Raw genomic sequence first — 26,020 nt, 5'->3', positions numbered from 1 at the left:
TTCAAAAATTCTTGGCAGGGTGCCATTTCGAATTTAAAGTTCTTGAACCATATTTCCTGGCCTCTTGGTATCTCAGTGACTGCAGATATGACCTCAGGAGAAATTGGAATTTCTAGCACTCCAACTCTTGAATTCAAACTAGTGAAATTGAAAGCAAAATCTTTGGTTACTTGAACATGACCACCTTGAAGTTTTTCGCAGAATCTCCAACAACCCACCTGTTTGAATGCATGTTCAACCTCTCTGCTTCTCATGAGCACATCTAAACCTTTAGGCTCCACTCTAGGACACCAATTTGATTTGTGATTTTTCCTTTCTTCAGACATGTCTATGAAATCCTTGCAAGGAAACTTGAAGATAAACCTGCACTGTATTGGTTTGAACATTGCCTCGTTTGAATTTGAAACTGAGAACTTCCTCGCTTGAGCTTTCGAAAAGTTCTGATGAGTGTCGTCCTTAAGTTTGCCAATTGTCTTCTTATGCATGAAAGGAACATGGGAAAAAACAAGACTAACTCACCTCACGTTACTATTTTTGATATTTGAAAGAATGCATACAAGACATCTAACAAATGTAATGATGACAATTAATGGCTACATGTGATAGGCATGGTTCAAGGACTGACACATGGTGATACAGATTTTGATGGAAAAGATAGCTAGACATGATTTGGCATGAATCCCCAATTTCCTAGCACAACCAGTGCAAATTCTCGGTTTTGTGCTATGAAATCTCCTAGTTACAAATCCCTTTTTTCGTAGCGCACATAGTGTATTTTTACGAGTTTGCACTACGAAAACTCCTAGTTGATTTCGTAGCGCATACCAACTTTAAAACAATCTTAACACATGACACCGAATCAATGTGGGATTAATGATTGGTAAAACAAGATTGTTGACCTTATTTTCTAATGGGAACAAGACTCCACTCTATGTTCTAGACTCCTTAAACAAAACAATAGAAATGACTTTGACAAAGACTAATCATAAAAATTTGGAACCAAACCAGTGGTCCAATTTTTTTTGGAATTTTTTCAATGATAGCACAACACCTTTCTTGTGGGCAGAGCTTTTACCCCTAAGTACTAACTTGGTTGGTGGTAAACTTGTTTATTTTTTGAATGTAGTCCTCTTCGGTCATCCGCTTTTCATGAATAACCATAGGAATGGGAAGGCCTTTTTCGGTCAAAATAACAAATTTTGTCATGAATATATCAATATCAGCCTGCATGCTTTGGCATTTCTTCTCAAGATTAAGCATAAGGTTCCTTTTAGTAAGAACCTTCTTGATTTCTATGATGGTTCCTTTTCTACCTTCTATGTTCAATTCATCCAGCTAATACATGTTCTTGCTGTTCAATAATTTTATCAGTTGGTTGGCCTCCTTAGGCTTGTCTCTCAGCTCTTCTGTTGTCTTTTGAATTACTTTGGTGGCCACTTTCACCAGTTTATTCTGCTAAAAACTTGCTTGAATTGATGGCCAAACATCATTGATAGAGTCAATGATGTTGGACCAGAGCATCTCCTTTATTTGTCCTAGTGGTTGTTGCAATGTTAAGTCCTTTTCAAGGAATATTATCCTTTCACCCATTCTTTGACTCTTCTGAGATTTTTCTTTCTGTTGTATTTGTGCAAGCTTGCAGTTAGTTTCCAAACTTGACACTTGTTCTTTAAGCCTTTTAAGCTATGTAGCCTGGATAGTCATTTCTTCCATGGCTTTCACTAATTTTGATGTCTTCTCTGTAGATGTACCTGCACTTGTAGATGTACCTGTGACTGACATTGCTATAGTTGGTGGAACTGTTGGTGCTAAGGAGACAACCAATGTAGAGGGCACTGCTGTAGAGATTGTAGGAATGACAGTTTGTTGAGTGGTGGTCAACTCACTCTGTTTAGACTGAATCAATTTGTCTATCTCTTTCTTTGTTTCTTTTAATTGATCATTTAGCTTAAGGAATAGGTCCATAAGCACCTCTTGTTCCTTCTGGTTTTCTAGTACTTCAGTTGTTTGTGGATGATGCAGATGAGGGATTTTGAGATGCGTTTTCAAGGCAACTATGTCATCATTTTTCTTTTTGATTAGCTTTTCTGCAGCCTTTACATCTTTGGGATCATGCCCCAAATCTATGATTAAGTCCTCTAAGGACTTTATCCTGGTATCCTTGGCCTATGAAGAGGCCTCTTCTAGTTGGAATTGCAATGATATATTATTCAACGAATTTTGTAGTTGATGTGTTGCAATGGTCTTGCTGGTCAATGTGGAATAAACCATTTCTCTGGTCCATTTGTGCAATTCTATTTCGTCAATAGGATGTATATCCTTCACCAGCACCTCAAAATCTGTCTTCAAGTAATCTATTATAAACTTGGGATGCTGTGTGGTAGGTTTCATGAAATTCATTTGCATCTTACCTTTTTTTACATCAAAGGCTAACATTAGCCTTGTTTGATTAGTGGGAGCCATTTTAAGTTATTGTGCATAGCTCTGAGCCTTCAACCTTTCATTTCTAGCCTTTATCTCTTTGTATTCTCTCTAATGTCCTAGCCCTCGCGAGTTGGAGCCTTGAATGAGGATACTTCCATGCTCTGTTGTCTTTCCATCATTTGAGCCTGCGTAGTGGAAGGTTCTTGTGTTCCTCTAGAGGGAGTGGCCCGCTTGCTTTTTTCCCTTTCTGTACCTGTGGTTCCAGCTGTTTCTTCTATAAACTCTTGTTCTGAAAAAGGATTTAGCTTTTGCCTTTTGACATAAGTCCGTGCAATAGGTCTGCTAGAAGGAGTGGCCTCCTCCCTATCTCTTTTTGGATTCTTCTCCTCATTTAGAGGAGTCTGTACAATAGGAGGAGTACTTATGATGTGTTCTAGCTGAGCCAGCTCTTCTGATATGTTTGGTTGCTCTAATTCTTCTTTCTCTTGAGTTCCTTCATCTGCTTATTGCTCACTGTGTTCCTATGTTTCCCTTTGGGATTGGGATTCTGCTGGTACCTGTACAAAGGAATCTTCATCAAGTCTCCTTTCTACATCAATCAACACATTATCGACATCAACTTCTATGCTATCTCTGTCTACTAAATTGTTCTCCACCCATTCTAGTTGATTTTAATATTGTTCTATCTCAAGAATTCTGTGGTGGATATAGCGAGACAATTTGTTCTTTTGTCTTCTATTGCAGATGAAGTCAAAGGGGTCATATGTCCATATGAAGCTTTGTTTCAGTTTGTGCCTTTGAAGGATTTCTGATGCTTCTCTTCTAGCATCTCTATTGTTGCATATAAAGGGGCCAAGCTAGTCGTTTATTTTGAGTTGAGATTTCTTCTTGGCATTTACAAAATGTACCTCATCTGAATTAATTATTTTCCTGTAGTACTCCGAGCAAACAATGTCATGGGTAGGTATCTTGGTAGTTTATAGGGTGCTAACTCACAACCATATATCCTAATTCTAGTGTGATTTTGGTACAAGTACCAATCTCCCACTCTATATTGTTTGGATAGCTGTAGGACCCTCCTGATATTTGCACTGATCCTTGGGGGAGGACTTCCTAACAACATGGTTGCCACTGGGTGCACAAAAAGATCTATAAAATTTGTATAAGTATATGGAGAGTCATATTGGTGGATTAATGGGGTCCAGAAGATTACTAATCTAGGGTTTCCCTTGGTATCAAGCTTCTAAAGTGTGAATGGAAATTTATCAGCTTGATAATATAAGAAAATATGATATAAAACTGATGATTACTTGAATACCCTTTCATTGTCCATTCTCAATAGTTGATCATGCATTTTATCTGCAATTAACTTGGCATAATCAAACATGATGGCAGGGGGTTGTCCAGGAGTGTAAATGGACATGAAGGCTATAATAATATCATCAACATACTCACTGGTAACATAGTCTAACACACTAGATATCATTGCTATGATGTCTTGACCAAGTTTACAGAATATGGTCCACATGTATGGGGGAGGGTCCTTTGGACTGTATTTCTTTTCCATAATGAAGGTCTAGAATAATTAAGCAAGTTTGATGTAGGTGATTGTAGGGAATATGTTAAGCAAGTCCCCAACAGAAATGGGAGTCAGGTTTTGCCCTAGTTGCAACTACAATATTTCATTGATGGATTCAGCAGTGATGGTGAATAATACATTATGGTCAGGAGTCAACACTGCTCTTTGGCTGGGAATGTAGTTCATATGGCAATAGTGGACAATTTTAGGGAAGATATGAACTTTAGGGAATTGGTATTTGGGCAAATTTGATTCCTAAAGACTTATTTTGTCTGCATGGTTAAAGTATTGGTCCCTGTACCGACAGAATAAGTTCTGTGGGGGTTCATGGACAAAGGTGTCTTTGATTTGGAAGTCTTTGTTTACCAAAGGAAGATGGTCTAAGTCGCGGTGGGGAGTAATAATTGGTCGGATATCCATTGCAACTAGAGTAGCCATCCTTGGTTCTTGTGGATTCAGGAATGGAGAAAATGGTTTTTAGTTAAATTAGGGGAAAATTGGTTCAATTCAGAGTGGTTTGGGGTTGCTGAGCAATTTTTCCACTTAATTACTTAATAATTTAAGCAATTGAGTAATCGTTTTTGGGAATTAGACAGGGTTTCTCGGTGAATTCGGGTAAATACCTAGTTTTGGCTTTGAACAGGTTGATGGGCGTCTGTGCACAGTTTGCAGGACGTGTACATGACTGAAGAATGCACTAAATGTTCAGCAGCTTTGGCAAGTTGACGGTTGAACATGGGTTGGCAGTTGCATGCAGATCTAAATAAAACAAAAAAAAATGAGTTTTTTAGTTTTATATTAAAGTCAACCAATTTGGCGAGTACACGGGGAAAGGTATGTTTGGCATTAAGCAGGGGATGAGATGTTTTGTCATCTAGTGGGAGGTGGTAAGTGGGTTTGGGTCGCACCACTTTTGCCAGAGTGGTTTTGAGGGGAGGTCGCTCGATGCCATTATTGGGCGACATGTAGCATCGGGGCCCAAAGTGAAACTACCCATATTGGGTGGGTAAAATTAGACCTTCGGAGTCCACATGATATGATCATCAATTGTCAGATCGAAAGGGGGCAGATCACATGGTGATCGGGGTGGGGATTTCATCACGAGGTTAAATGGAGGGGCTCAGTGGAGTTTTAAAAGTGTCAAGATTAAGTTAATCAAGGATTATGGTGTGGTTAGGGCATCGGGGGCAATTTCATTGGCAGGGTTGACTATCAATTAACTGCAGATCGGTTAATTAATTTCTTTTATTTGAATAGGGTTTATAAAGTTTATGTTTCAAAATTTTCAGGGCGGGATATTAATATAATGGTTTTTATCATAACTATAGGGGAAAGGTTTTATTGCTTTGGGAATTACTATACATATAAGTGTTAGAAGTTAATATGATATTGGTGGAGAATGAATAAAACGCTAAGTATAATGCATTTCGTTCTTTTGTTTTATCACAAACATTATACTTAGGTTAAAGTAGTTTTTTGGTTTTTTATGAGAAAAAGGGTCTTTTCATGGGGGAATGATCACTTTTTCTAGGATAACAAAGTTTTATCCTTAGAGAAAGGGGTTTATTAGGGGAAAGTGAGTTTCCCTAGGAAATTGATGTTTTTCATAAGGGAGGGGATTTATTTGGGAATATGAGTGAATTTGAAAGGGGTGAATGTCCATGAGGAAAATTTTAGTACTTAGGACCTATAATTTATTGATTCGAGGATCCGGTCCCTCCAGAAGTCAGAGAAATGCTCTGAGCCCATTTAACTTAAGATTTCAGGTACCTTAATACTTTTCCTGGAAATTAGTTAAGTGAAAAATGTAATGAATGAGGGGGGTTAATCAATTGACTTTGTGTACTTTGATAAATGCTAAATTTTCATCCATACTTAGAACTTTGATGATGAAGGTGAATAATATGACCTTATCTAATCAATCATCACAATTCTGCAACCATTCTTCTACTTACCCATCTACTCATCCTACCATTTTTACTTTTCTTTATTAGGGTGCACTTACGCTGGCAAACCCTTTATCAAAACTTCTTTTCTTTTACAATAGAAATCTATCTAAATCTAGCCTTATTACATCCAAGGGCTCAGATTAAATAGATGAGCTCCTTTTATTTACTCTACATAATCTACTTATCTACCAGGATTAAATAGTTTGGTTAGATTTTATTCTTTATCTCTAAGCATAAATTGAAAACATGAAATAGCTAAGTTTAAACATTTTGACCATCCATGGATTGTGGCAAAGGTAACAAGCTGCACACAATCTTTTATTCTGCATCATAAGTAAATAGTAGTGGCATTTTGCCTTACACACTTTCATGGTCTTTTTCTTTCTTGGGGTTCATTTTTTCATCTTTTTTAACCTTTTTTTATTCTTTTTGTCCTTTGATTTTTCTTTTAGGACATACCCTCTTTACAATTTTTTTTTTTGATTTCTTGAATATGAAAAACATTTGCAGAAAACAAAGGTATGTACATATTACAGATTTAATCTCAGCCATTCAAAAATTATGACCCCTATTGCTATAGGAACATAATAGTGGCTCCACTTGGGGATGGCATTTCCTGGTGAAATGTCAAGAACTAGTAGATCAATGGCCTTCTGAATTACTGTGATCTTACTCTGCAACTTTTCCCTTTTACTTTTCTGCATTATTGGTATTTATGACGGTGAAACTTTTGAAGCTTAGGGCCTTCTCTTTGGGCATCAACTCCAAAATTACCATCCAATCAACACTAAAATTTTGAAGAATAAAATATGTACAAGTGATTAGTGAAATCAATGACTAGGATCTATGTAGTGCTTAAGCATTCGACCATTAACTGGTCCTCCTTCTACTTCTGCACCATCCAATTCTTTGAGGAAAAAACCATTATTACCTCTGAAAGCATAAATGATGTAAGGGCCTTTCCATAGGAAGTCGAACTTCCCATGTTTACCTTTGTCCTTCCTTCTTGAGTCCCATTTCAAAACTTTATATCTGAGGTAGAAATCTTCTGCCTTGGTCCTTTTGTCGAAAGCTTTCTTGATTCTCTCCTACACAACTTGGGATCTGATATACACTTCTTCCTTGGTCTGTTGTAAGTGAATTATCTGGTTGATCCTCCTTTGAATATTATTTGGCTCAACCTATGCTTCTTGGAGTAACTTCATCACTGGTGTTCCCAAGGAATATGGGAAAACAACCTCCATTCCATAGACTAGATGATAAGGACTGGTACCAATGGATTTCTTTATGGCCAACCTATCAGCCCACAAGGCATTTAATAGCTTATTATTCCAAGTTTTCTTGTTATCTCCAACAATTTTTTGATGATATTCACTAAGCTCTTGTTGGAAGACTCTACTAGTCCATTTCCTTGGGGATAGTAGGTTGTGGAGTGGGCCAGGGTTATATGATATTTTTTTGCAGAAATCGATCATCCTCTTTGATTTGAAAGTTGTTGCATTATCTGTGATGATTTTGGTTGGGAAACCGAATCTCGACAGAATGTTGGCCTCAAGAAAACCTATTATGACAGTATCAGTAGCATGTCTTGAGGGTATGGCTTCTATCCACTTTGTAAAATAATTTTTGGCTGTCAAGATCCATCTGTGTTGGGCAGAAGAGGGGGATGGATTTCACCAATGAAGTCAAGAACCCATTGTTGAAATGGTTCTTTGGTAGATATCGGTTTCAAAGGTAATGGTAATAGTTTTCTTTTTCCTTCAAAAATATGACATTTGTGACAGGAGGTAACAAATTTCTTTACATCAGAAAATAGAGTGGGTCAGTAAAAACAAGCTCTTAATATCTTGTCAGCTGTGGTCTTCTAGTAAAGTTGTCCCCCACAGTCACTTGCATGAAAATATTTCAATATTTTGTTAGATTCTTCCTTTAACAAACAATTAAGAAGGATGGCTTCATGATTTTTCCAAAATAAAGCATTATCAATTATGCAAAACTTCAAATATTTCATTTTTAAGAACCTACTTTTAGTCCTGGATAACTTAGGAGGAGCTTGAAGATTTTGTAGAACATATATAATGTCAGAATACCATGGTGAATTAGTAAAGGCCTAGCTGATCTGTGGAGTCGCCATCTCCTCTCATTATCCAATTCTACAATGAAATTTATGTCTAGGCCTGACAGTTCGATTCATCCATGAGCTTGGCTAAACCTTGACCTTTGATCAATTTTTAAGGTTTAATTTCTAGGTCATATTCCAATATGGTAGCTATCCACTTCCCTCTCTTTACATCTGGTACATCCTGTGTTAGGATGTCTTTGACTACAGCATTGGGAACATAAGCTATTATATGAGAATATAGGATATAAAATCTGAAATTTTGAATGGCTTTGACTAGAGCAAAAGCTTGCTTTTCCATTATATTATACTTTGAAGGTGCATCTCTCAGGGCTTTGCTAAAGAAGGCTATTGGTTGTTTAAAACCCTGATCATTTTTCTACAGTATGACTACAACAATGGTATGTTCTAAGGTGAAAGAAAACATGATGAAATCCCTATCAAACATTGGACTGATGAGAACTGGTGTTTGTGTTAAGGCTAGCTTTATATCTTCGTAAGACCTTTTAGCCTCAAGTGTCCATTTAATAGTCGAATCTTTCTTTAACATGTTATTTAGTAATCTAATTAGTTCAGCTAAGTTAGAGATAAATATTCTCAAAAAGTTTATTTTACCTAAAAATGCTTATAGTTATTTGATGTTCCTAGGATGTGGTATCTTTAAAATGGCTTCAATTCTCATTGGGTCAATCTAGATGCCATCTTTGGAGATTATGTGGCCTAGTAGTTTTCCATCTTCCAACCCAAATAAATATTTTTTAGGATTCGAGAAATTCCATACTTCCTACACTTAGTGAAGACCTGCCTTACGTGATCCAGGTGTTGCTGATCTGATTTAGAGAATACCATGATATCACCTAGGTATATTACCAGGAAGTCATGGATTTCCTTAGCAAAGGCTATGTCCATTGCTCTTTGAAAGGTGGCCCCTACATTTTTTAACCCAAAAGGAATTTTCACATACATGAGAGTGCCCCAAGGAGTAGTGAATGCAATTTTTTCCTGATCGTCTGGGTGGACTAGAATCTGGTTATAACCAGAAAACCCATCTGGTAGTGAGATTCTGGTTGAACCTACTACCCTCTATAATATGTGATCCATTTTGGGAAGAGGGTAGTTATCCTTGAGTGAAACTTTTTTTAGATTCCTAAAGTCAACACACAGTCTAATTTTTCCAGTTTTCTTTCTTGTAGGTACCAACTTAGAAACCCAATCTGAGAATATAATTGGTGCAATGATCTTAGCTTCATACATTCTTTTGATTTCCTTTTCAATAGAAGGCAATAGAATGGGGTTAATCCTTCTAAGATTTTGTCTAAAAGGCTTCTCGTTTTCTTTTAATGGAATGGTCTGTTGTATTATGCTAGTGCATAGGACTTAAGCTCCTCATAACTCCAAGCAAAAACATCTTGGAAGTCCTTTAATAGTTCTATGTATTTCACTTTTTCATTAGGAGGTAAAGACTTTGAAAGTTTTATCAGTTTGGGATCTTCTTCAGAGCCTATGTTACACTCTTCTATGTCTGATTTTAAGGGTTCCATCTTCGGATTTCTAGGGACATCATTTGAATCAAACAAGTCCTCCAAAGGAGTTAATCCTTTGGGCAAAAAATTTCCTTTAAGATTGATGACTTCATATTCTTCATCGATTGCCTCATCAATTTCAATTTGTTTTAAGTTTTGAATATCTGATTTTGTAAACTTTGTGGGATTGAATCTACCTATCCTTTCGTCTTCCACTTTGTTAATTTCTATCTTACCAGTGTAATCAAAATCTAATGTTATGTTAGTATCTATGTTGTGATTTACAAATTCTTCATCTAAAGTGAGAAAATTGTTAATTTGTTGATCATTATTGAATACTTGCCAGTTCTTTAAGTTGTCAGGAATAGCAGGTTTGTGCCTAACCTTAGTAGTGTACTGATGGTTAGGCTGAAATGGCAACTTGCAAGTACTAGCAAACATAGCTAAATTGTGAGCTTGCATATTGTGTTTTCTTGGAATAACAACAAGCTTGGTTTCTAAAAAAGTATTTAGTATTTGTAAAACTATTCCTCTGTAAAACCCTAACCGAGGACCCCTAGTCATATAAACAACGTTAATTTGTTTTATTACCAACTCAGAATCTCCCATAATAGAGACTCTTATGGCTCCTAACCTTTTGACCAATTTGAGACCTAAAAGAAGTGCTTCATACTTGGCCATGTTGTTTGTACATTTAAAATTCAATCTGTAGGCATGACCCTCTGAATGATCATTTTCTAAGTTGTAAATCCATACTCCTACTCCTGCACCTAGTTTTTTTACTGACCCATCTAATTAAAGATGCCATAGAATTTCATGTTCATAATTCTTACTGTTTGGGGGAACAAAATCTTCTTTGACTAAGGTATCTAGGTCCCTTTATTATCTGAAATCTCTTGAATTTGGACACTTTGATTTTCTTTTGCTACTGCAATTTCTTTTGGTTTTTTAATAATGTTGTTTGAAGTGTCTTCTTGGTTTGATTCAGCTTTTTAAAGAATGAAAGAATCATTATCAGAATGCATTGAGTATATAGGAAAGTTTTGGGGTCTCTCCTGGGTTCTCACTACATACTCCAAAAGAGTCTCTCTATAAGTTTTTTAGGATGTCCAAAGGCTGATATGGTAGCATACGACATGTCAAGTTACAGAGGTCCCTAGAGTTTGGCACCCCACGATCTAGACAACAACATGCCATATTTAGGTGGTATATCAGCAACAACTATGTCCATAAGAATGGTCTTAGTAGGGTACTGCACTAGGGAAACACACAAGTCTTTTATAAGTCCTAGGAACTTAACTTGGCTTGAATAAAATGAAAATAAGTCCTTGTAAGGCCTAGTGATATCCAAGTTTAGCTTCTCCATAACAGATTTAGGCATAAGATTGTGTGAAGCCCCAGAGTCTAGCATGGAATTATGTAGGATTTTATCATGGATGTTAAGGCTAATGTAGAAGGGTGGTATCCCTCCTTCCACTGGTTTTCCATTAACATCAGGACCAAAAATTAACTTAGGCTAATCATCAAATAAGTTAACAGAGTCTTCATTCTCAACGAAGTTTAAAGATTTGCTTATTTGAGATTTGTAAGTTTCATGTTTAATCAGTTCTGTTAAAGGAACTGAGATTTTAAGTTTGGCCACCTCTGCTCCCAAATTGAAAGGAAAAGGGGATTTGTCTATTTGAACATTTGAAATCTTAACAACATGGTTTGGAGTAGTTTGTTCTTCTTTGTCAGTGTTTGGAGTCTTTTTTATTGGATTATCTAATATGACTTTTGGAGACTGTTCCACTATTTCCTTGAGGGGAACTAAAGTGGAAGGTTGGTCATTGGTTACATCTTCAATGGTGGGACTAGGAGGGTTTTGATTTGATCTAGAAAGGATTTGGAGAGTTTTTGTGACTGGAGCTGCTTTAACTTTCTTAGGCTGATTAGGTATTGCTTTCTTTTTTAGGTTTGGAACATCAATGTTCTTTTTTCTCCTCAAATTGTACTGCTTATGCACTTCGAAGATAGTAGAATCATACCCTTTCTTGTAGTCGAATGATTCTCCAGTTTGGGTCTGGAATTGTTGAAGCATGTGTAATTCCTAGTCATCTTGAGTCAGAATGACAGTTTCCTCATCATCTAACCCCACTAAGTTAATTTGGGTGTCTTGCTCAAGGTCTTCTGGATGGGAAGTTTCAGCATACTTCTCTTGGAAAGGAGGTCTAATGTTCTAATCAGGCCCATTTTTACAAGTATTTTGGTTTTGGTTCTTCCTAAAGTTTGGATTCCTCACTAGAGGTGCCTGCTAGTTATCCTAGCGAGGTTTCCTGACAATGATTTCTATCCTATCCATCAGTTTTTCTATTCCTTTAACTAAAGCATCTATTTTTTGATCAAAGGGTGAAGTTTCATCTTTCAAGGGTGCTCTCCTTTCGTTCCTAACCCTATCTCTTTTGGCTAGAAGATTAGCTTCTACACTAACTGCTACACTTTGCATATCTTCTAGGGTTGGGGGATTCATCTCTCTCAGTTGGAAATCCATATCAGTATCGAACCCGTCTGGAAACATTATCAAGGCTAAACTAGGTGGAGGTCTAAGTTCAAGTGGTATTGTGCTATATACATTGTTAAATCTAGTAGAATAGTCTTGAATGGTTTCATTTGGTCCCATCTTAAGGTTTTCATATACAGAAAGAATTTGAAGAGGGTTATTTTTCTTCTCCCACCTATTTAAAAATTACTGGTAAAAAACATCTAAACTATATATACTATTATTAGGCAGATATTTAAACCATGTTCTCACTTCTCTAGCTAGAGTTTGGGAAAAAATTCTCATTTTGACATCTCCTATGTCAATTTCATGCAGTTCAAAATAATCTGCCATTTTTCTTGTGTGATTTTGTGTTGTGTAAGATCCACTGCCATAAAATAGGACAATTTTACTCTAGTAGTCTTGTGGCATGACACCTTGAGGAGCAGGCATCACAAGAGGGGCATATCTATTTTCCATAGCTCTGAGTTGGGCAGGAATGAGAACAGGAGTTGGGGTAATAGGGGGATTTGGGGTAACAGGTGTTTGATGGGTAGTGATAGGCTGATGGGGAAGCAAAGGTATGAATGGAGGTATGGATTGAACTTCAAAAATGTGACGAAATGATGGTGAATTAAAGGAATTTGAAGCTATTTCAAAAAGTTCAGGGATCCTAACAGTAGTAAGGGATGAATGAGGGGAAGTCAAAAGGTATTGATCGATTGACAAGTTTTCCCTTTGGACTTCAAGTTTCGCTATAAACTCTGGATCTAGAACTATGTCATCAAGTGCACTCCCAGAATTGGTTCTAAATAGGTAAAGGTCAAAATACTCGTCAAAAGGGAGATCTTCTACAAACAACCACTCATTAGGGCAGGAATTGGCTTTAATTAAAGGTCTTAGGCTTACTAAACTTTCTTGTCTTTTGACTATTCTCAAAATAAGGTTGGGATTGTCAAATATAGGGGGAGGATTTGGATGAGGGTTGGCCCTTGTATAGTGAGTTCTCCTTGAAGCCAAATTTCAAGCTTTTTCTAATTATTTTCCTTTTTATGAATTTTTTGAAATAACTTCTAATAAACCCTTTAAGAGACTTGAAAATAAAAAAATTTAATTTCTCAAAGGTTTATTAAGACTGAGGGTTTGAGTCCCCAGTACGGTCGCCACTACGTTATCACTCAAAAATCTACCCTAGAAGTTATAAAAAGAAGGAATAATCCAAGGTAACCACAAACCTAATCTTTTAGACTCGGTTCATAGCCAACCTAAGTCCAGAGAGGGCTCTCTCTTTATAATTTAACTTTGTTTTGGGTGGGATTTCAGGCTAGTTCTTAGTGCTCATGAGATATTGATTTTGATTGAGTGGTGGAATTTTGGTAATAGATGGGTAGAACAAGTCTTCAGGTCATTGGGCTATGAAGTCAATCAAAAAGTGGCTTAACTTTATTAGATAAATTATTAAAGGAGGAGTTCACAGGGAGGGCTAGCACAACAAAAAGAAAATCTACAGGTTCAAATGGATGAGGTAGTCCTAACCATGGTAAAAGGGCAATGAAGAATCCTCAAACTAGGATCAAGATGAAGAATAGAAGGAGATCAGTAGCAAAGGGAAACTAAGAAAACCTTTACTATGGACCTAAGGGGGGGAACTACGGAAGTAAGGGAGCAATTAAGAATTCCTAGACTAAGATAATTTAGCAGAAAACAGTGAGAAAGTAAACAATCAATACAGAGAGCATTAAAGCTAATTCTGAAATATAATTCCTCATTTACTATTCACATTTCGTAGAGAAACATGTGAATATTTGTAAACATGAAGAGAAAATAGTAATAAACATGAACAGATAATACTTATTTGATTTCTAGTGTGCACAAGAATCTTGTGAAATGTCTTTAGCTATATTTCATGATCCAGCGAGCCAGTCTAGTCTTGATTACAATAGCTCCTTAACTTGATATGAAATGTCTATAGAAATATCTTTTAATCCACAGTAATTACTTCGAAATGTGAAGTATTTATACAAAAAATGTTACAAAATATCTTATAACAGTTTGAGAATTATTCTAGGAAATCAAAAATATCTTCAAGCATGAAGATAGAGACAAATGGAAAACTACCTTCTTGTTGTCCCTTTTATTAAGATTGTGTTGGCTATTGTGATTCAAATTTGACTCTTTCAGTTGTTTGATATTTGTGTGCTGGAATCACTTTATTTCTTCAACCTACTGATACTCTTTACTTGTTACACTTTGACCCTGTTTCACCTATTTTATCTAATTTCCATATGGATTTACATAGTAACTCTATAGTAAATTTGTTAATTTTACTGACCATTCATCTTCAGGTAATTCTATCTTTGGTATCTTTCTATATGTATCATCAGCTTCGATGTACTTGACAAAATTTGTCTTGTTGACAAACATGTGCTTTACCTCATGCTCTAGGAAGATTATATATTCCATATTGTCATACAATACCTTTCCTGTGGGCAGAGCTTTTACCCTTGAAGTACTAACTTGGTCGTTGGTCAACTTGTTTAGCTTTTCAATGTAGTCCTCTTCGGTCATCATCTTGTCATGAATAACCATAGGACTGGGAAGGCCTTTTTCCCTCTAAATACCAAATTTTGTCATGAATATATCAATATCATCTTGCATGCTTTGGCATTTCTTATCAAGATTGAGCATAAGGTTCCTTTTAGTAAGAACCTTCTTGATTTTTATGATGGTTCTTATTCTATCTTCTATGTTCAATTCATCCAGTTGATACCTGTTCTTGCTGTCCAAGAATTTTATCAGTTGGTTGGCCTCCTCAGGTTTGTCTCCTAGCTCTTGTCTTGTCTTTTGAATTGCTTCGATGGCCACTTTCACCAGTTCAGTCTGCTAAAAAATTTCTTGAATTTATGGCTATACATCATTGACAGAGTCAATGATGTTGGACCAGAGCATCTCCTTTATTTGTCCTAGTGGATATTGCAATGTTAAGTCCTTTTCAAGGAATTTTATCCTTTCACCCATTCTTTGACTCTTCTGAGCTTCTTCTTTCTGCTATATTTTTGCAAGCTTGCAGTCAGTTTCCAAACTTGACACTTGTTCTTTAAGCCTTTTAAGCCCTATAGCCTGGATAGGCATTTTGTTAGGTCCCTATAATATTAGTGATGCCCCCATTACTATTGTATTTGTATCCCTTATTAATATTATTGAGCCCTTATTGTCTCCATATTGTTATTACTGTGCCCCATAGAATCCCTCTATTGTTATTTTTGTGCCTTTATATTATTATTGTTAGGTCAGCTTGGTTATATTGTGACCCCTTAGACTCCTATATATAGAAAGGAGGTTTTTTCATTTGAATCATCCAAGAATTGTTCATTTGTGTAATGTAAAGGAGGTTTCCCCCTCGAAGAGGCTGAATTCTAAGGCGTTTATCCCTCTTTTCTATATTTTTGTGATCTGGTTTCATAACATTTGGTATCAGAGCTTTGGATTCTAGGGTTTCACTACTCCAAACAGGACATCGTGGAATTTTCACTATAACTTTTTTTTCTGCACTGTTTCAGATGCTAAAACAAAAACCCATTTGGGCCGAAATCGTTATTAACCTCGGGCCCAAATTTCAGAGCTTTACGTGCTATATTTGCAGAGATATGATCTGAGGAAGTTTGTGTTTTTGCAGACTCCCGAATTTCATTCCAAACAGGTGACTTGGGAAAAATCATCATAAATTTTGTTTTGAGCATCAGATTGAAATTTTGTAAGAAGTTATAGAAAGAGGACAAACTGTAGTTTCCTGTATGTATTTTTTACATCCGAAGGTCAAAACAGTGACACGTGGCACTTCATACAAGTTCACTCTTCTGGAAAGGTCTATAATCACGTCATGTTGGGAGATTGTGCATAACTCTGCCTTGGAGAATCTAAATTTGATTAGACTAGTGGCATTGGAAATAGGACACAAAGGGCTACTACAGGTCACAATTTCGAAGCTAGATGATCCAAAATTACAGAGATACATTAGATTCAATATCGAGCTCCTACAAAGTGAAAAAAAGATGTGTATTTTTTTTTAAATTTTGCATAGGCTTGGTTTGAAAAAATAGTTTGAAGGAATTCAAAGGGTATAGTAAAGCATTATTATCAGTAATTGATCCCTAAGGAAAGAAAATGCAAACACCTAGTAAGAAACCTGAAAGCTCTAGCATGACTCATGAAGAAGAGGAAAAAATGCAACATGATATATCAAAATTACGAGACCAAGTGCAACAAATGTCACTCACACAAAAAGTAACAGAAGCTAAGATGGATGATTTAAAAAAGGGCATAGAAGCTAAGATGAATGGTATGGATGCTAAGATGGATGGCATGGACGATAAGATGGAAGAATTGAAGATAAATTTGAATAAGTTGCTACAAGAAATGGTCACTAATGGTGAAAGTGTAGTAAAGGAAACTCATGATGAGAACAAAAGAAATGTTAATCATGATTTCATAGACTCTAATATTGGATTGAAGACCGACCATATTCCAAAAATCAATATCAAGAAGTTTGATGGCAAGGATCCCACAACATGGATACTACAGATGGAGCAATTTTTCGATCTCCATAATGTGAAAAACACACAAAAGGTACATATTGCAACTTTATATTTGGAACCAAATCAGTTTGTATGGTATCGATGGCTTTGCTCTCATAAACAAACTTTCCCTTAGGCAATTTTTTTGGAAGAAATGACTGCAGATTATGAGGATGCAAAAAGCAACACCTTTTTTAGCCAATTGATAAGTCTCAAACAAAAGGGTTCAATGATGGAGCACATTGAGGAGTTCCAAAAATTGAACATAAGGGTAAAAGATATTCCAGAGGAGCATAGGATTGATGTGTTCATAGGGAATTTAAAGGATAATATCCAACATGAGGTTCACCTTTGGGAACCTGATTCATTGGAGAAGGCATTCAAGTTAGCAAGAAAAATGGAAAGCAAAATTATGGCAACCAGGAAGCCTACCACTCACAACTATAAATATGGAAGTATTGTTGCCCCTAGCCTTCCACAAACTATAAGGTTGACACCACACCAATTGGAAGAAAAAAGAGCAAAAGGGATTTGTTACAGTTGTGATAGCAAATACACTAAAGGTCATAAGTGTGCTGAGAAGAAATTATTCTACATAGATTGTGAAGAGGAGGAAGAAAAGGTACAAGAAAGGTCAAAAGAAGAGGATATACTCTAAGAACAAAGCCTAGATAAAGAAGAAATGAATCTGACCATATCTTGTAATGCACTGGTTGGAATTACCCCTCCTCAAACCATCAAGATAGAAGGACATATCAAGAAGAAAAAGGTAATAGTGTTGATTAATTCACGAAGTACCCACAATTTTATTCATTGTAAAATAGCAAAAGAATTGAATTGCTTCCTATATCCAACACTAGAGTGTCAAGTGATGGTTGCAAGAGGAGGAACCATAAATTTCTCTAGAAAGTGCCATAATATCAAGCTATCCATGGGAGAATATGTATTGAATAGCTCAATGCTTTCCATTTCAATGGGAGGTGTTGATGTTGTACTAGGAGTCTAATGGCTACAATCCTTGGGTACAATAGCTTTTAACTTTCAAGAGCTTTTCACGAAATTTTCTGTGGAAGGAAAGGAAGTTGAATTAAGGGGTATTGTAGGGAAACCAAGAAAGATAATTAGCTCTAACAATATGACAAAGCTTCTAAAAAAGGAACAACAAGGTGTAATTTCACAATTATGTTCACTAGATGTTTCCACATCAAAATCATCTATTTCTCCAGATCTCCAAAAAGTCTTGGACAATCATACCAAGGTATTTGAGACTCCCAAAGGTCTCCCACCTATTCATGATCATCAGGCCGTACAAATATCCCTATGCCCAAAAGAGTGAAAATGAACATATGGTTGCAGAAATGTTAGAGGCTAGTATAATTCAACCTAGCGAAAGTTCTTTCTCTACTCTAGTAGTATTGGTGCACAAGAAGGATGGATCATGGTGCATGTGTCTAGATTATAGGGAGCTCAACAAGCTTACTATTAAAGATAAGTTTCCCATTCCTATCATTGATGAATTATTGGATGAATTGCATGGATCAATTTACTTCACCAACTTGGATATTTGTTGAGGATATCATCAAATCAGAATGAAGACTGAAGACATTCCAAAAACAACATTTAGAGCTCATGAGGGTCACTATGAATTTTTGGTCATGCCTTTTGGCCTTACCAATTCACCTTCTACATTTCAAGGTTTGATGAATTCCATTGTCAAACCCTTCCTTAGAAAATTTGTATTAGTATTTTTTGATGATATACTAATCTATAGCAAGTCTTGGAAGGATCATTTTGAACATGTTGACAAGGTGCTACAACTATTGGAGGAGAAACAATTATATGCAAAAAGATCCGAATGTTTCTTTGGAGTACAAGAGGTGGAATATCTGGGTCATATTGTATCTCATGAAGGAGTTAAGGTAGAGCCTAGCAAAATTAAAGCCATTAAGGAATGGAAAATCCGCACATCCATAAAGCATCTACGAGGATTTCTCGGGTTGATAGGGTATTATCGCAAGTTTGTTAAGAATTATGGGAAAATAGCAGCACCTCTAACAACACTATTGAAGAAAGATGCATTTTCATGGACTCCAGAAGTAACAAAGGCCTTCAAACATCTTAAAGAGGCAATGTGCCAAGCACTAGTCTTAGCTACACCAGAGTTCACAAAAATTTTTATTGTGTAATGTGATGCTTTAGGAAATGGAATTGGTGTTGTTTTAATGCAAGATGAAAGACCCATTGCTTTCAAAAGTCTTCCAATCAAGGGAAAGTATTTACACAAAGCTATTTATGAGAAGGAAATGCTGGAAATACTACATGCACTTAAGAAATGGCGACCCTACCTAATGCGAAGACACTTCAAGGTAAAAATGGATCATGATAGCCTTAAATACTTTTTAGAACAAAGAGTATCCTCTAAAGAGCAACAAAAGTGGGTCACAAAGATGTTGGGTTATGACTTTGAAATCATCTACAAAAAATGGAAGTAAAATGTTGTGGCAGATGCACTCTCAAGAAAGGATGAGGATGTGGAAGCATTGATGTGTGCCATTTCTATTATCCAACCAGATTTGATAAATGAAGCAAGGGAGGAATGGAAGAATGAAGAAGAAGTGTGGGCACTTATTCGAAAGTTACAACAGGATTCCAGTACATCTGATACATTTAGCTGGAAAAATGATTCGTTATGGTACAAAGATCACTTATACCTCTGTAAGAATTCCCAACTCAAACAAAATATTCTTCTGGAATTGCACGCTTCTCCCTTAGGAGGGCACTCAGGGTTTTTGAAAACTTACCACAGGGTTAAGAAGGAATTTTTTTGGGATGGCCTTAAATCGGATATTCAAAATTTTGTGGCAGAATGTTTGGTTTGCCAACAAAATAAAGTTGAAACAATTAAGACACTAGGTCTATTACAACCTTTATCCATTCCAAGCCAACGTTGGGAAGAGGTTTCAATGGATTTTATCACAGGTTTACCCAAGTCTGAGGGAAAGAGTGTCATCATGGTGGTAGTTGATAGACTTACCAAGTATGCACACTTTTTTGCATTATCACATCTATTTAAAGCCAATACGGTTTCTACTGCATTTATGGAAATAATTCAAAAGCTACATGGAAACCCAAAGATTATTGTAAGTGAGAGAGATCCCATTTTTACTAGAAATTTTTGGATAGAATTATTTTCTTGTCATGGCACTCAGTTAGCTCATAGCTCATCTTATCATCCTCAATCTGATGGGCAAACTGAGATAGTAAACAAATGTTTGGAAGGATATCTTTGTTGACTTGTATCTGATAAATAGACACAATGGGTCAAATGGTTGCTTGTGGCTGAATGGTGGTATAACACTTCCTTCCATACTGCAACAAAAATGACCCCATTTATGGCACTTTATGGATATCAGCCATCATCCATCATAGCATATTTAAGAGAAAATTACAAGGTTCAAGCAATGGAACATCACATCGAGCATCAAAAATAAGTTCTCCAACTCTTAAAGGATAGCCTCGTGTTGAGGAAGAATAGAATGAAACAACAGGCAGATCAACATCGCAGCGAAAGAAGTTTTGATGTAGGTGACTGGGTATTCCTATGGCTAAAACCATATAAACAAATGTCCCTCAAGCAAGCTAAGAAGGATAATAAATTATCACCAAAGTATTATGGTCCGTACAAGGTGTTACAAAAGATTGGTACTATGGCATACAAATTGGAGCTTCCTGCAGCTTCTCGAGTGCACCCAGTTTTCCATGTTTCATATTTAAAGAAGGTTATAGGCGACAAGCTCCCAGTTCAAACAATATTGCCAAAACTTGACAAGAAAGGAAAAATTATATTGGAACCGGAAGCAGTCATAGAAACAAGAACTCGACAACTACGAAATCGATCCATTTCGGAGTATTTCATCAAGTGGAAGAACTTATCCACTGAAGATTCCACATGGGAGGATGAGAATTTTATATAAAAGCATCCATAACTACTCAAGCGTTGAGGACAACACTTTTTTAAAGGAGAGGGGCATGTTAGGTCCCTATAATACTAGTGATGCCCCCATTACTATTGTAGTTGTATCCCTTATTAATATTGTTGAGCCCCTATTGTCCCCATATTGTTATTATTGTGCCCCATAGAATCCCTCTATTGTTATTTTTGTGCCTTTATATTATTATTGTTAGGTCGGCTTGGTTATATTGTGACCCCTTAGACTCCTATATATAGAAAGGAGGTTTTTTCATTTAAATCATCCAAGAATTGTTCATTTTTGTAATGTAAAGGAGGTTGCCCCCTCAAAGAGGCTGAATTCTAAGGTGTTTATCTCTCTTTTCTATATTTTTGTGATCTGGTTTCATAACACATTTCTTACATGGCTTTCACTAATTTTGATGTATTCTCTTTACATGTACCTGCACTTGTATATGTACCTATGACTGGCATGGCTGTAGCTAGTGGAACTGTTGGTGCTAAGGAGGTAGAAAATGTAGAGGGCACTGTTGTAGAGACTGCAGGAATGACAGTCTGTGGAGTGGTGGCCAACTCACTCTATTTATACTGAATCAATTTGTCTAGCTATTTCTCTATTTCTTTTAATTGATAATTTAGATTAAGGACTAAGTCCATAAGCGTCACCTATTCCTTCTGGGTTTCTACTACTTCAGCTGTTTGTGGACGATGCAGATGAGGGATTTTGAGCTGCTTCTCAAGGTAGCTATGTCATCATTTTTCTTTTTGATTAGCTTTTCTGTAGCCTTTACATCCTTGGGATCATGACCTAATTCTATGATTAAGTCCTCTAAGGACTTTATCCTGGTAGCCTTTCCTGTGAAGAGGCCTTATCTAGTTGGAATTGTGTTGGTATATTATTCAACGAATTTTGTAGTTGATGTGTTGCAATGGCCTTGTTGGTCAATGTGGAATAGACCATTTCTCCAGTCTGTTTGTGCAATTCTATTTTGTCGATAGGATGTATACCCTTTGCCAACCCCTCAAAATCTGTCTTCAAGTAATCTGCTATATACTTAGGCTGCTATGTGGTAGGTTTCATGAAAGTCATTTTCATCTTACCTTCTTTTACATCAAAGGCTGGCATTAGCCTTGTTTGATTAGTGAGAGCCATTTTAAGGTATTGTGCATAGCTATGAGCCTTCAACCTTTCATTTTTGGCCTTTATCTCTTTGTATTTCTCTCTAATGTCTTGGTCCTAGTGAGTTGGAGCCTTGAATGAGGATACTTCCATGCTCTGTTGTCTTTCCAGCATTTGAGGTTGTGTAGCGGAAGGTTCGTGTGTTCCTCCAGAGGGAGTGGCATGCCTGGTCTTTTCCCTTTCTGTACCTATGGTTCCAGCTGTTTCTTTTGTAAACTCTTGTTCTGAAAAAGGATTTAACCTTTTCCTTTTGACATAAGTCTGTGCAATAGGTCTGCTAGCAGGAGTGGCCTCCTCCCTGTCTCTTTTAGGTTTCTTCTCCTCATTTAGAGGAGTCGGTACAATAGGAGGAGTACTCATGATGTGTTCTAGCTGAGCCAACTCTTTTGATATGTCTGGTTTCTCTAATTCTTCTCTCTTGAGGTCCTTCATTTGCTTGTTTCTCACTGTGTTCCTGTCATTTCCTTTGGGATTGGGATTCTCCTAGTACCTATACAAAGGAATCCTCATCAAGTCTCCTTTCTAGATCAATCAACACATTATCAACAACAACTTATGTGCTATCTCTATCTACTAAATTGTTCTCCACCCATTCTAGTTGATTTTCATATTGTTCTATCTCAGGAATTCTGTGGTAGATATAGGGAGACAATTTGTTCTTTTGTCTTCTATTGCAGATGAATTTAAAGGGGTCATATGTCCATATGAAGCTTTGTTTCAGTTTGAGCCTTTGAAGGATTTCTGTTGCTTCTCTTCTAGCTTCTCTACTATTGCATATAAAGGGGCCAAGCTAGTCTTTTATTCTAAGTTGAACTTTCTTCTTGGCCTTTACAAAATGTACCTCATCTGAATTAATTATTTGCCTATAGTACTCCAAAGAAAACAATCTCATGGGGAGGTATCTTGGTAGTTTTTAGGGTGCTAACTCACAACCATATATACTGATTTCAATGTGATTTTGGTACAAGTACCAATCTCCCACTTTGTATTGTTTGGACAGCTGTAGGACCCTCTTGATATATGCACTAGTCTTGGGGGGAGGACTTCCTAACAACATGGTTTCCACTGGGTGCACAAAAAGATCTATAAAATCTATATAAGTATATGGAGAGTCATATTGGTGGATTAATGGGGTCCAAAATATTACTGATCTAGGGTTGCCTCTAGTATCAAGCTTCTGAAGTGTGAATGGAAATTTATCATCTTGATAGTATAGGAAAAGATGATATAAAACTGATGGGTACTTGAATACCATTGCATTGTTAATTATCATGAGTTGATCATGCTTTTTGTCTACAATGAACTTGGCATAATCAAACATGATAGCAGGGGGATATCCAAGAGTGTAAATGGACATGAAGGCTATAATAATCTCATCAACATACTCACTGGTAGTACTAGTCCCTGTACCTGCAAAATAACTTTAGTGGGGATTCATGGACAGAGGTGTCTTTGATTTGGAACTCTTTGTTTGCCAAAGGAAGATGGTCTAAGTCCTGGTGGGGAGTAGTAATTAGTTAGATATCCATTGCAACTGGAGCAACCATCCTTGGTTCTTGTGGATTCAAGAATGGGGAAAAGGGTTTTTAGGTAAATTTGGGGCAACTTGGTTCAATTTAGAGTGGTTTGGTGTTGCTGAGCAATTTTTCCACTTGATTACTTAATAATTTAAGTAAGTGAGTAACATTTTTTGGGAATTAGACATGGTTTCTCAGTGAATTTGGGTAAATACCTAGTTTTGGCTCTAAACGGGTTGATGGGTGACTATGCACGGTTTGCAGGAGGTGTACGTGACTGAAGAATGGACTAGACATTCAACAGCTTTATCAGGTTGACAGTTGAACGTGGGTTGAAAGTTGCATGGAGGTCTAAGCGTTTTCCACAATAAAACAAAAAACAATGAGTTTTTTAGTTTTATTTGTAAATTCAACCAATTTTGCGGGCACACGAGGAAAGATACATTTAGCATTAAGCAGGGGATGAGACGTTTTGTTGTCTAGTGGGAGGCGGTAAGTGGGTTTGGGTCGCACTCCTTTTGGGCCAGAGTGGTATCGAGGGGAGGTCATCCAATGCCATTTATCGGGCAACATGTAGCATCGGGGTCCAATGTGAAACCACCCATATCGGGTGGTTGAAGTTCAACCTTCGGAGGCTGCCCAATATGATCATCAAATGTCAGATCGAAAGGGGCGAAATTGCACAATGATCAAGGTGGGGGTTTCATCACAAGGTTAAATGGAGGGGCCCGATGGAGTTTTAAAAGCGGCAAGAGTAAGATAATAAGGGATTATGGTGTGGTTAGGGTGCTGGGGACGATTTCATTAGCAGGGTTGACTATCAATTAACCACAGATCGGTTAATTAATTTATTTTATTTGAATAGGGTTTATAAAGTTTATGTTTCAAAATTTTCGGGGTGGGATATTAATATAAGGGTTTTTTATAACTATAGGGGAAGGGTTTATTTCTTTGGGAATTACTATACATATAAGTGTTAGAAGTTAATATGATATTGGTGGAGAATGAATAAAATGCTAAGTATAATGCATTTCATTGTTTTGTTTTGTCACAAACATTATACTTAGGTTAAAATAGTTTTTTAGTTTTTTATGAGAAAAAGGGTCTTTTCATGGGGGAATGATCACTTTTTCTAGGATAACAAAGTTTTATCATGAGAGAACGGGGTTTAGTAGGGGAAAGTGAGTTTCCCTAGGAAATTGATGTTTTTCATAAGGGAGGGGATTTATTTGGGAATATGAGTGAATTTGAAGGGGGTGAATGTCCATGAGGAGACTTTTGGTACTTAGGACCTATAATTTATTGGGTCGAGGGTCCGGTCCCTCCAGAAGTAAGAGAAATGCTCTGAGCCCCTTTAACTTAAGATCTTAGGTACCTTAAGAGTTTTCTTAGAAATTAGTTAAGTGAAACATGTAATGAATGAGGGGGGTGAATTAATTGACTTTGTGTACTTTGATAAATGCTCAATTTTCATCCATACATAGAACTTTGATGATGAAGGTAAATAATATGACCTTATCTAATCAATCATCACAATTCTGCAACCATTCTTCTACTTACCCATCTACTCATCATACCATTTTTACTTCTCTTTATTGTGGTGCACTTAAGCTGGAAAACCCTTTATCAAAATTTTCTTTTCTTTTACAATAGAAATCTATCTAAATCTAACCTTATTACATCCAAGGGCTCAAATTAAATAGTTGAGCTCCTTTTATTTACTCTACCTAATCTACTTATCTACCAAGGTTAAATAGTTTGGTAATATTTTATTCTCTATCTCTAAGCATAAATTGAAAACATGAAATAGGCAAGTTTAAACATTTGACCATCCATGGATTTTGGCAAAGGTAACAAGTTGCACACGATCTTTTATTCTGCATCAAAAGTAAATAGTAGTGGCATTTTGACTTGCACACTTTCATGGTATTTTTCTTTTGTGGGGTTCATTTTTTCATCTTTTTTGACCTTTTTTTGTTCTTTTTGTCCTTTGATTTTTCTTTTAGGACATAGCCTCTTTACATTTTTTTATTATTTATTTTTTATTTCTTGAATATGGAAAACATTTGCAGAAAGCAAAGGTATGTACATATTACATATTTAATCTCAACCATTCAAAAATTATAGCCCCTATTGCTAGAGGAACATAACAAGAGCAGCAAGGGCCATGAAACCTAGGTCCAAATAAAATATTAAAGCGAAAGAGCACCACTATACCCCTAGAATCAGCTAAGCGTAAACGCTCTGTGAGAGTAAAAGCCTAGTGGCACATTCCAATCCAAGCAGAGAAAGTCAGGCCATCCCGCACACCTCCTCTGAGTCCGCAAGACCCTCCTTTGCAAGGTTATGAGGAGGAAGCGGCAATGGTTTTGGGAAGCATGGGAGTGTTTATCGAAGGTAGGGAACAACCAAGGAACACTGAAAAACAGAATTATACCCCTGACCAGTCGGCCCCTGCTGACAATTCCAGTCATAAACAAACCCAACCATGCACTGATGCCATAGAGGAACAAAGGGAGTCAATTCCTGCTATGGAAACACCCCTCGAAGTCGAGGAACATGAAGAAGCAGCCAGCAGAAAGGAAACTCCAGCAGTAGGTATCGGTCGAGTGGACCCCCCAGTAGAAGGAAACCCTAAAGATGAAAACTTGAGAGATGCCAATCAAC

The 26,020-nt window shown here is 36.7% G+C and overlaps 1 pseudogene; it reads right to left on the bottom strand.

Moving 5' to 3' along the window:
• The window catches only part of LOC149142199 (lon protease homolog, mitochondrial-like), a 195,005-nt pseudogene extending 172,737 nt beyond the window's left edge, over nucleotides 1–22,268 (bottom strand).
• Between the last annotated feature and the right edge of the window lie 3,752 nt (nucleotides 22,269–26,020).

Source organism: Pinus tabuliformis, chromosome X (assembly GCF_031772625.1).
Source record: "Pinus tabuliformis cultivar Carrire ecotype Pingquan chromosome X, CPIR1, whole genome shotgun sequence".
In the NCBI taxonomy this organism is placed as follows: Eukaryota; Viridiplantae; Streptophyta; class Pinopsida; order Pinales; family Pinaceae; genus Pinus; species Pinus tabuliformis.
Note: the sequence above shows the minus strand (reverse complement) of the source record. Positions and strands in the feature narration are given on the sequence as shown.